This window comes from Esox lucius, chromosome 7 (assembly GCF_011004845.1).
Source record: "Esox lucius isolate fEsoLuc1 chromosome 7, fEsoLuc1.pri, whole genome shotgun sequence".
Lineage (NCBI taxonomy): Eukaryota > Metazoa > Chordata > Actinopteri > Esociformes > Esocidae > Esox > Esox lucius.
Genome location: NC_047575.1, coordinates 4,041,042 through 4,051,706, shown reverse-complemented (window position 1 = coordinate 4,051,706; position 10,665 = coordinate 4,041,042).

The window sequence follows — 10,665 nt, the reverse complement described above, 5'->3', positions numbered from 1 at the left end:
CTTTTGTGAGATGTTATATATATATATATAGTTTTACTTTTTAATTAAAATGTTGGACATTTTGGACGTTCTTGTAATGTCTTGTCCCTAATTGTTCTGTACTCTGTGACAGGTTTTGATGATTTTTGTGGAACCACAAGAGAGAGCAGCTGCTGCATGAGAAATAGCTGATGGAGACCGTCTTAAAGTCAGAGAGAAGACAAACTGTTAGGACTGCAGAGGCTCAGGTGGAGTTGGTGTGCGTAAGCGCTTCCATGCCACTAGACGCCTACATCGCAGCGACCATTGCCATTGGCGGGTAGCTTTGGGACCGGGACAGTTTGACGCACTGCGCCCATCCCTCTCCCTCTTCCGTTGAGCTGGAACCTGAGTTCATGGAAATGGGGATTATGAGGCTCACCACATAGGAGAGAGCGATGGAGTCAGTGGGGTCTGTGTCTGTGGTGAGAAGGAGCACTTCTGGAAAGGGTGTGTCTCGGACCAGGCGCAGAGCAGGAAGGAGGTGAATAGCCAGGCTGGCTTGCGCTTACATAATATTGCTGGCCCTTGCTGGCCCTTTCTGTTGCTCTGTGGTGGTCTGTTTGCTTTACCTCTCATACATCCACAGCCCTGATTAAATCTGGAGCTGCGGGGAGCTTCATTGACTTTTCCCTGGTATCTGCTCTCAGGCAGCCTTTCCATGTCTCTCTCCTCAGGCCGGTGGTTCCTGGTCTGCTGGGGGTATCGGGTCCTGCAGTGGAGCCTCAACCTCTGGTGGAGGTAGCTAGGGGTCAGGCGTACAGGGTCGAGGCGATTCTCGACTCTCGGCTACGGCAGGGCCGGGTACAGTACCTTGAGGACTGGGTGGGATACAGTACCTGGTGGACTGGGTGGGATACAGTACCTGGTGGACTGGGTGGGATACAGTACCTGGTGGACTGGGTGGGATACAGTACCTGGTGGACTGGGTGGGATACAGTACCTGGTGGACTGGGTGGGATACAGTACCTGGTGGACTGGGTGGGATACAGTACCTGGTGGACTGGGTGGGATACAGTACCTGGTGGACTGGGTGGGATACAGTACCTGGTGGACTGGGTGGGATACAGTACCTGGTGGACTGGGTGGGATACAGTACCTGGTGGACTGGGTGGGATACAGTACCTGGTGGACTGGGTGGGATACAGTACCTGGTGGACTGGGTGGGATACAGTACCTGGTGGACTGGGTGGGATACAGTACCTGGTGGACTGGGTGGGATACAGTACCTGGTGGACTGGGTGGGATACAGTCCCGAGGAGTGGAACTGGGACATTTGTGATCCCTCCCTGACAGCCGAATTCCATGCCTGCCGTCCGGATCGGCCAGCCCGCGCCCTCTGGGTCACCGGGGTTATCGGCAGCTGGCGTCATCAGGACCTCACAGTATTTCCTAACCCCTCTGTTTTATTTCTGGTTGTTTAGTACAGAAACTGCTAGGGTCAACTGGACGCTTAACTGAATAGAGCTACAAGGGTCTGCCCTTTACTGCACCACATTGCCATTATCTCCTCCTACAGTTATCATCAGCATGTGTCTCAAACTGTGTTAGTCAGTTCAACCTTGAGGAACCCCCCCCCCATCCTACGTCAAAAGAGAGAGTAAGGGACCACCCTACATTTTCCAGCCTGCCACACAGACTCACACACACAAACAAATACACTCTACAGCCATTTGTTGTTGAAGCCGGTGTCGGGCCGTCTAGGCTTCAGCCAGACTGGAGATGCAGCCTCTGCTACTGCTGCTGACCCCTAACCTCTGTGACTTCTTGAGCCTTCCTCCTGCTGTATTCAGTATGACAGGGTCACTGTCTCAACCGTGGTCAGTAAAGCTTGACCAGGACCATAATATATTTATTACCATTAGTATAAATATACAGCACAGGTAAAAAAAAGTTCCTCACTCAAAATCTTCCTTTTAAACTTATTTTGGAAAGGAAAGAAATAGGTCCAGTGGTCTCTTAATTTTTTCCAGAGATGTATATTATAGTAAGTAGTTAACCATGGCAGATCATCATCTGCCCGCTGTTTTACCTGTCTCCCTGTCTACCTGTCCATTTTGCCTTCCTGCCTGTCCATTTTGCCTTTCCATCTGTCTCCCTGTCTGTCTGCCTGTCTGTCTCCCTGTGTGTCTCCCTGTGTGTCTCCCTGTCTGTCTCCCTGTCTGTCTGCCTGTCTGTCTCCCTGTCTGTCTCCCTGTCTGTCTGCCTGTCTCTCACCCTGTTTGTTTGCCTGTCTGTGTCCACATAACTCCTATTGATTACATTCATCCTCATTATCACTCAAAGATGATTTAACGTGATCGTTATAGATGGAGACATCATAAAAAGGTAGTCACCAGCCATGACACATTTCTCAAAAGAAAAGGTATTGTGTAACTTGTTTAAACAAGTCTCTCCTTTATTGAATCTCCCACCAATATATAGTCATTGAGTTTGATTGTAGCAGTGCTAGTTTATTGACCATTGTCATCTGGTACTTTACCTGATTCATCCTCCTGAAACACGCATGCACATATTCCACCACCACACGCTCTCACTCCAAACATGAATGGGAACATAGAAACACACACCAGATTCACATTCAGTCTGAAACATGTTGTCTTCAGTGGCTGAGGGTTGGTTGTGGACAGATTCATTTTCTCCTCCCTCTGGGGTTTCTTGTGCACTGTGAGGCTGGGCTGGTGGGGGCAGCTTAGCAGACAGGGACTAAATTTAGTCGCCTTGTGGGGAAAGGGGGGAGGTAGAGGGGAAGGTAGGGAGTGAGAGATGGGGGAAGTTGGAGAGCGAAAGAGAAGAAGAATCAGAGAGGCTCTTATCTCAATGTAGCAATTAATCAGGCAGCTCCTATCAGAGATGGTCTCCAGGTTGCGGGTCATCAGGCTCTGAGAGGTCTTGAGTGCTAACCTGACTGAGACTCAGTCAGTATTCTTGGACCCTTTGGTGCTCCATCTCTCAACCATCACAGATATTAGATCTAATACATGTAGTATTAGACTTAAAGGTTTTGGCCTCAATTTTGCTTCTGTCTTCCTCCAACATGAAGGAGATTGCAAGACGTTACATAACCTGTCTCAATACCAGACATAACCTGTCTCAATACCAGACATTACCTGTCTCAGTGCCAGACATTACCTGTCTCAATGCCAGACATTACCTGTCTCAATGCCAGACATTACCTGTCTCAATACCAGACATAACCTGTCTCAATACCAGACATAACCTGTCTCAGTGCCAGACATTACCTGTCTCAATGCCAGACATTACCTGTCTCAATGCCAGACATTACCTGTCTCAATACCAGACATTACCTGTCTCAATGCCAGACATTACCTGTCTCACAGTACGAGGCCTACCTGCCAGAGGTCTGATAGCATACCAGGCCTCATAGAAGCTTGTGTGATGTGATGTGAGTGTCCAAATGTAAGTAGAAACAGATTCTTTAAACAGTGTAGTTGAGACTGAGTCAGATCAAAATATTATCCTCCTTGCATGGAGACGTTATCAGCGTATATGTATTGAGGGGGTGTTTGTGTGTGTGCGTCTGTGTGTGTGAGAGAGTTATAATTTACAAAAGATATGAGGTTGGAGTCCGACTGATTTGATGTTGGCTTTCAGTGAAACAAAACATTGCTCTTCTGAGAGTACAGTATTCTTTTTTCCAGGGGTGTGTGGGTGTGTGTGTTAGTGTGTAACACACACATACCAGCACATGCATGCGTGTGTGTGTCGGTTCCAGTGCACCCCAACCATAACAGTAGCCAACAGAGATCCAGAAAAGGAATGCTAAATACATACAAGCACAAAGCATGTAATTATGTTACCACCGTGGCCTTGGCTAGCTAGATTCACACAGTTGAAATTCTCACAGAAGTGCCTCCACTAAGGTTTAGAAAAACAACTAGGAAACACTGCATTGATCTGCCTTGCACAGAAATAACATGTATCATAACTGACAAAGTCTTTGTATAACAAACAAATGGGTCCATTCACAATGAATGTATTTAGAACTACACTACATTAAATGCCTATATTGGAACCAGTTTCACATAGTAACAAAGAATTCATGCATGCATTATAATGAGTGGAACATTTTTGTCAATATATTCAAGAGAAGTCCATCAGACCTTTTTAGGTCTTTTTAAACCATGAAGAGTCTACACATTTTGCAGGACAATTCCCATAATAACAAGATGATGATGGTATGATGGAATGTAAAAACTAAACTACACTGTGTATAGAAAGTCACCACCCTCTTTCAAAGTTTTCACCTTTTATTGCCTTACAGCCTGAAATGAAAATGCATAAAATCTGACTTTTTCCAGATTTATTTATACACAGATGAGACCCATGTTTAACTTTTTCGCCTGAACACAAAAATGGCCCAGTACATCTCGACCAAAGAACACCATACCTGTTTATATATTCTTCATCCTAACCCTCACTATATAAAATTAAGAGACCACTGCACCTTTTTCTATCCTTTCCAAAAACATTGAAAAGGAATGTTTTGAGTGAGGAACAGAAGCGTTCAATTTGCAGTGGTCTCTTAATTTTAACCCTTCTTTTCCTCACTCAAAACATTCCTTTTCGACTTCATTGGAAAGGAAAGGAAAAGGTGCCGTTGTCGGGTGCAATTTTTTCCGGTGCTGTAGTTGTCGGGTGCCATGTCACAAGATTAAAATTTTGCAGGATGACGCTGTGTTCAGTGCATTTGACAAATAAACCTTGAAACTTGAAACTTGGAGCACTTGTCAGGATAGAAGGGAAAATGGACAGTGCAAAATTGTGACATTCTTGAGGAGATCCTGAAGTCCAGAGTTGATAATGGGAAGATTGTTCACGTTTAACATGACAATGACCCAAAGAACACCAGCTTTACCTCCACTCACCTAAATCCAGTAGAGAATCTATGGAATGACTTAAAGGGTACAGTCCATGAGCATTCACAATGCAATTTGAGCTTGAACAATTATCCAAGGATGAATGGGCAAATATTACACAGTCTAGGAGTGCATAGTTAGTAGACATGTGTTAAAAGAGAATAAGTAGTATTAACTCAGGTGTGTTCACTTATACGATACATTTAAAGATTTTTTTCAGTTGGATATTACGGTTTGCAGTGTGTGAATTAAACAGATTAGATGTGTTTTCCTTTCAGGCTGTAAGGTAACAAATGGTGAACATTTTGAAAATGTTGGTGCGCCCCTATAAGGACTGTACATATCTTCTCAATACCCTCAAATCATTGCCATGAACAGGCACAGCAAGATCTAGACCAAAAGTTAGAGGGGAAATACTTCCAAACTCAGGCCTATTCAAACAAAAACATGTGCAAATACTGACAGCTTTATCATTTATCTGTTTCAAAAACATGTTGGGACCCAGACAGAGACCTGTTCTTTTAAACAGGAACATGGTCCTGAGAGCGGGACTGAGGCGCCTCCGCTTGTGGCAGTTGTATTTTTTTTTAAGTGACTGTTTGACCAGATAAGTCCGACCAGGGGCCATGTTCAGGAATGTGTTGGGTGGTGGTGGAACTGGCTGTGTCTGTCATAGAAGTCCCTCAACCCACCTGCCCTCTCTGTTCTCCGTAGAGAACAATGTAACAATCCTGACGTCCAACCAGTTTTTTTTCCCTTCAAGCAATTACAGTAAGCAGGAAGTGTAAGTCCGGCCATTCTCCCTAAAGGCTTGATAATGTACAGAGTGAGGCAAGAGAAAGAGAACCAGAGATAGAGAGGAAAGAGATGAGAGAGATTTTAGGGACAGAGACAAAGAAAGGGAGAGAGGGAGGAAGAATAGAGAGGGAGACAGAGTTGAAAGGGGGACAAGAAGGAAAGAAAGCAAGAGAAAGAGAGGGATCAGAGTTCAGGGCCATCTGGGAGGATATGGGTTGGTCGAACTTCTCTTAGAATGTTGATCCACAGGAAGTGAATTCAGTGTACATGACATGAATGATAAGAAAACAACCGATTATTCATACTGTACAATCTGGTTCAAATAACATGGAACTACCATGATCCATTTGCCGCTGAGTGTGATTAATCATTACTAAAAGGAAAGCTGTTGACATTCACGTTCACATCTCATTTTCATTAATATGCGGCTTGACCTTGTTTTTGAAGAACTGAGAGACAGGGAGCATGGCACTCGATCAAAACAGGCAATTATCCTATAAACTGAATGTAAAATGTATGCATTGTTCTTTTAGTTCAAATTCAGACTACGCTATAACATCTCAGCTGACTGCTACACGTGGCAGGGAGGGGGATTTAAACTTTTATTGGCAGCCTTATGTCTTTCTGGCTTTTAAAGGGAGTCTCTCTTATCGGGCCCCCCAGTCAGCAGGGCCTTAGTTATTGGGAGGTTATCTCCTATCCTGCAGCAGGGCTTCTCGGTGCTGGTGTTCGGCCACGGACTGAGACAGGAAGAGTGGCTTGGGCTGCAATGTCTCCTGGTTCCACAGCTCTGCCAGAGGGAGAAAATGAACATGGCTACAGTGAAGCCCAACCAGCGCCACTGAAAAACACACAGGATCCCAGAGTGAACGGCAGCATGTCAAACTACTTACAAGGAAGGAGCGAAAGAGATCGAGAGACATAGAAAGATAAAGCGATCAGCCATAACATTATGACCACTGATAGGTGAGGTGAATAACACTGATACACCCATCAGCCATAACATTATGACCACTGACAGCAGGCGCGCAGATGGCACTAGGGACGGGGGGGACATGACCCCCTCAGATTCATAGAGACCTGATCAGTCCCCCACCCTCACTATCGCTACGAAAGGCGAAAGAAATCGGTAAAACAGAGGACTAACCAGTGTTCACACTCTCTCTCTGTGTATGTGTGCTACGACTCCTGAGTGACGCGTCACCGGGGTCCTATGAGGAGCTGGTAGGTGCCTCAATCGTGCCTGTAGGAGCGGTAACCGGTTACCATAGTGATCATATACCATCTATGACTGAGCTGAGTCTGTGATTTTCTGATCTGAATCGACTGTATAAATGCCACATAAAGGCAATGAAGAGACAAAAAACAATCACCTTGTTTTTCAAAAACCAAACAATGTAAGTATCCTATGCCTGTTGACTTTCCCAGATGTGGCAGATTAGATTTGTTAAGGGGAATAGCTAGTCTGACAATAATGGCAAGGAGGCTTTTGCACTTAGCAAACACAGCAAAATGTGGAGACCATAACTATGCATTTAGGTGAGTGGACAGAGGCAAATAATGAATGAACACAAAAAGAATGGTTGGACAAATCAAACAATTTATTGTCGTCAGGAAATAATGTTTAATCTTATCATTTAACCCATTGTACTGTATAAATTGACTGAAGTATGTTCACTGTCGTGTAAGCCACTATAGAAATAATTATAACAAGTAAATTTGTGTGGTGCAAAGTTTATGCAAACAACAAATAAAGGCCTACATAAACTTTTGACATCCTTTTATAGCAGGAAATCATGTTCTTTTTTTATTGTACGGAGAAACGGAGGATATAGATTCTTAAATTAAATGAAATATGATGAAAAACATTTCTTAATATGTCATACATCATTTGAAAGATATTTCTAATCTATAAATTGCAACAAACTTGTAATTAACACTTCCATTTGAAATAGTAGTTTTAGCCATTAATTCTCAGGAATATGTTGTATTTCACATTGTTTTGAAATTCTATAGAGGTATAGAGGGTTAACTGAAATTATAAGATTTAAAATGTTGTCCTTCTGGCCTGCAGGCAATTTCTGATGACAGTAAGGCAGGCCCAAGTCAGTCAAGTGAGGATCTGCAGGAGGGCAGCCACAGTAGATAAAGACAGCTTTTTAGTGCAAATCATTAGCCCAAATTATGCAAAGTAACTACTTGAGCACTTGTTAAAGGCCAAATTAAACAAAATAACGAATTGAGTTGAAATCATTTGCTGACAGCTTGGTCCCCCCCAGTTGAAAAATCCTATCTGCGCCCCTGACTGACAGGTGAGGTGAATAACACTGATACACCCATCAGCCATAACATTATGACCACTGACAGGTGAGGTGAAAAACACTGATACACCCATCAGCCATAACATTATGACCACTGACAGGTGAGGTGAATAACACTGATACACCCATCAGCCATAACATTATGACCACTGACAGGTGAAATTAATAACACTGATACACCCATCAGCCATAACATTATGACCACTGACAGGTGAGGTGAAAAACACTGATACACCCATCAGCCATAACATTATGACCACTGACAGGTGAGGTGAATAACACTGATACACCCATCAGCCATAACATTATGACCACTGACAGGTGAAATTAATAACACTGATACACCCATCAGCCATAACATTATGACCACTGACAGGTGAGGTGAAAAACACTGATACACCCATCAGCCATAACATTATGACCACTGACAGGTGAGGTGAATAACACTGATACACCCATCAGCCATAACATTATGACCACTGACAGGTGAGGTGAATAACACTGATACACCCATCAGCCATAACATTATGACCACTGACAGGTGAAATTAATAACACTGATACACCCATCAGCCATAACATTATGACCACTGACAGGTGAGGTGAAAAACACTGATACACCCATCAGCCATAACATTATGACCACTGACAGGTGAGGTGAATAACACTGATACACCCATCAGCCATAACATTATGACCACTGACAGGTGAGGTGAATAACACTGATACACCCATCAGCCATAACATTATGACCACTGACAGGTGAGGTGAATAACACAGCCAAGGCTTATTGATGCATGTGTGGAGCGAAGGCTGGCCGATCCAACAGACGAGCTACTGTAGCTTAAATTGCTAAAATGTTTAATGCTGGTACTCCTAAAAGGTGTCAGAACACACAGTGCATTGCAGTTTGTTGTGTATGGGGCTGCGTAGCCGCAGACTAGTCAGTGTGCCCATGCTGACCCCTGTGACCACTGCCGAAAGCGCCTACAATGGGAACATCTTGGTGCCAGATACCACAGCATACCTTCAGAGGTCTAGTGGAGTCCATGCCTCAACGGGTCAGGGCTGTTTTGGCAGTAAAAGGGGGACCTACACAATATTAGGCAGGTGGCCATAATGTTATGGCTGATTGGTGTATACAGAGAATACAGAGAGAAATATAATTAATGAGAGAGGTAATGACAGAGAAATAACAGAGGAAGATAGGAAGATAGAGCAGAAATACTGACAGAAGGACTTTGAGAACAACATCTTACTCTGGGGAACCCCATTAACCTGCCAAATTAGGCCCCTAGTCAGTTCTGTCCTCCCTCCTTCCATCGCTTGTTATTACGTACACCGAGATCAGCTGAGTCAGAGTCCATTCAGGCCTCTCAACCCTGGACATTTACAGGCTCACAGCCAAGGACCTGCAGAACTGAGCTTGAAAAACTCGCCAACAATTTCCCACAGCAATGCCAGAACCCCCCCCCCATTAATTCTTTACCCTGATTAGCATATTTCCACTGAGAATTTTTTATGTGACTTATTTACAGCTTGAACTCAGAAGCCTTCTAAATATCCTTCGTTTATTTGGCCGCTAAGGTATTATCGAACAGGACTGTAATGGATTTTTCTTTTGCACTATCATTAATAAAGAGTGTGTTTTCGTTGTTTTTTGGAGTGGGACAGGGCTATTTGTTTTATAACTTGGCTCTGTTTTGTTAACATCCCGTTGCACTTGCAGTGAGGTGTTTTTAGGAACGCCCTCTTCTACACACCAAAACCTTTTCATACAACATTTCCAACCTGGTGCCCCCCAACTACCCCTCCCCACACTCAGAGAGACACATAACACTCTTCAAACCTTAGATTCTAAATTTCAAAACCCAAGGTTTTAAATAGTTGCATAAACATGAACAGAGTGGCTTCTTATAATCACAGCCTATCCAAACTCCGACCTGTGGCATTTCCCAGATCTCTGGATGACAGTTGGAAGCTGACCCTACCATCAGTACACTCTGTAGTCTGGCAGGACTCTATGGCCAATCCCATCCTGGCCATTCACGCCCAGCCATCCCTCCATCTCTCTCTCACACTCTGTCTTTAACAGCCCAGCTGTGGTTTGGTCTGTGTGTTCTGGTTTGTTGAAGGGAGAGGGGCCACTGTGCTACGTAACTCTCCTCAGTCCTCAGTGACTCAGCAGCCATCAATGGGCCCTGTTGTTTTAAGCCACCCGCTGTCTCCTAACAGCATGGGCCACAGCATGCCAAGGCTAGCCACAGTCCTACACAGCTCCATCTCTGTCTGCCCGCCCCTCACCCTCTCTCACTTTCTCTCTCTCTGTCTCTATATTTTTGAGTCTCTCACTCCTTTTTCTTTGACACAGACGCTAACGGTGTCAGCCAAGGGTGGATAAAATATGTCAAGATTTGTCCAACGGATGTTTTGGGAAAAATAATTACTTGTCTGAAAGTCAAGTGAAAGTATTTTTCTAATGACAGCCCTATTTCTGGCCTGTGTCTCACTTTTGACAAGGAAATCAGTAGAAAACAAGATGTTCTGTTCTCCACTGAGTTTCGAAGTCTCGATATGGCTCTTGAGCTGAAATCATTGTGCACTTCTGCTTACTGATATTCTCCCTGCAAATTGTCCCAAAAACCATTG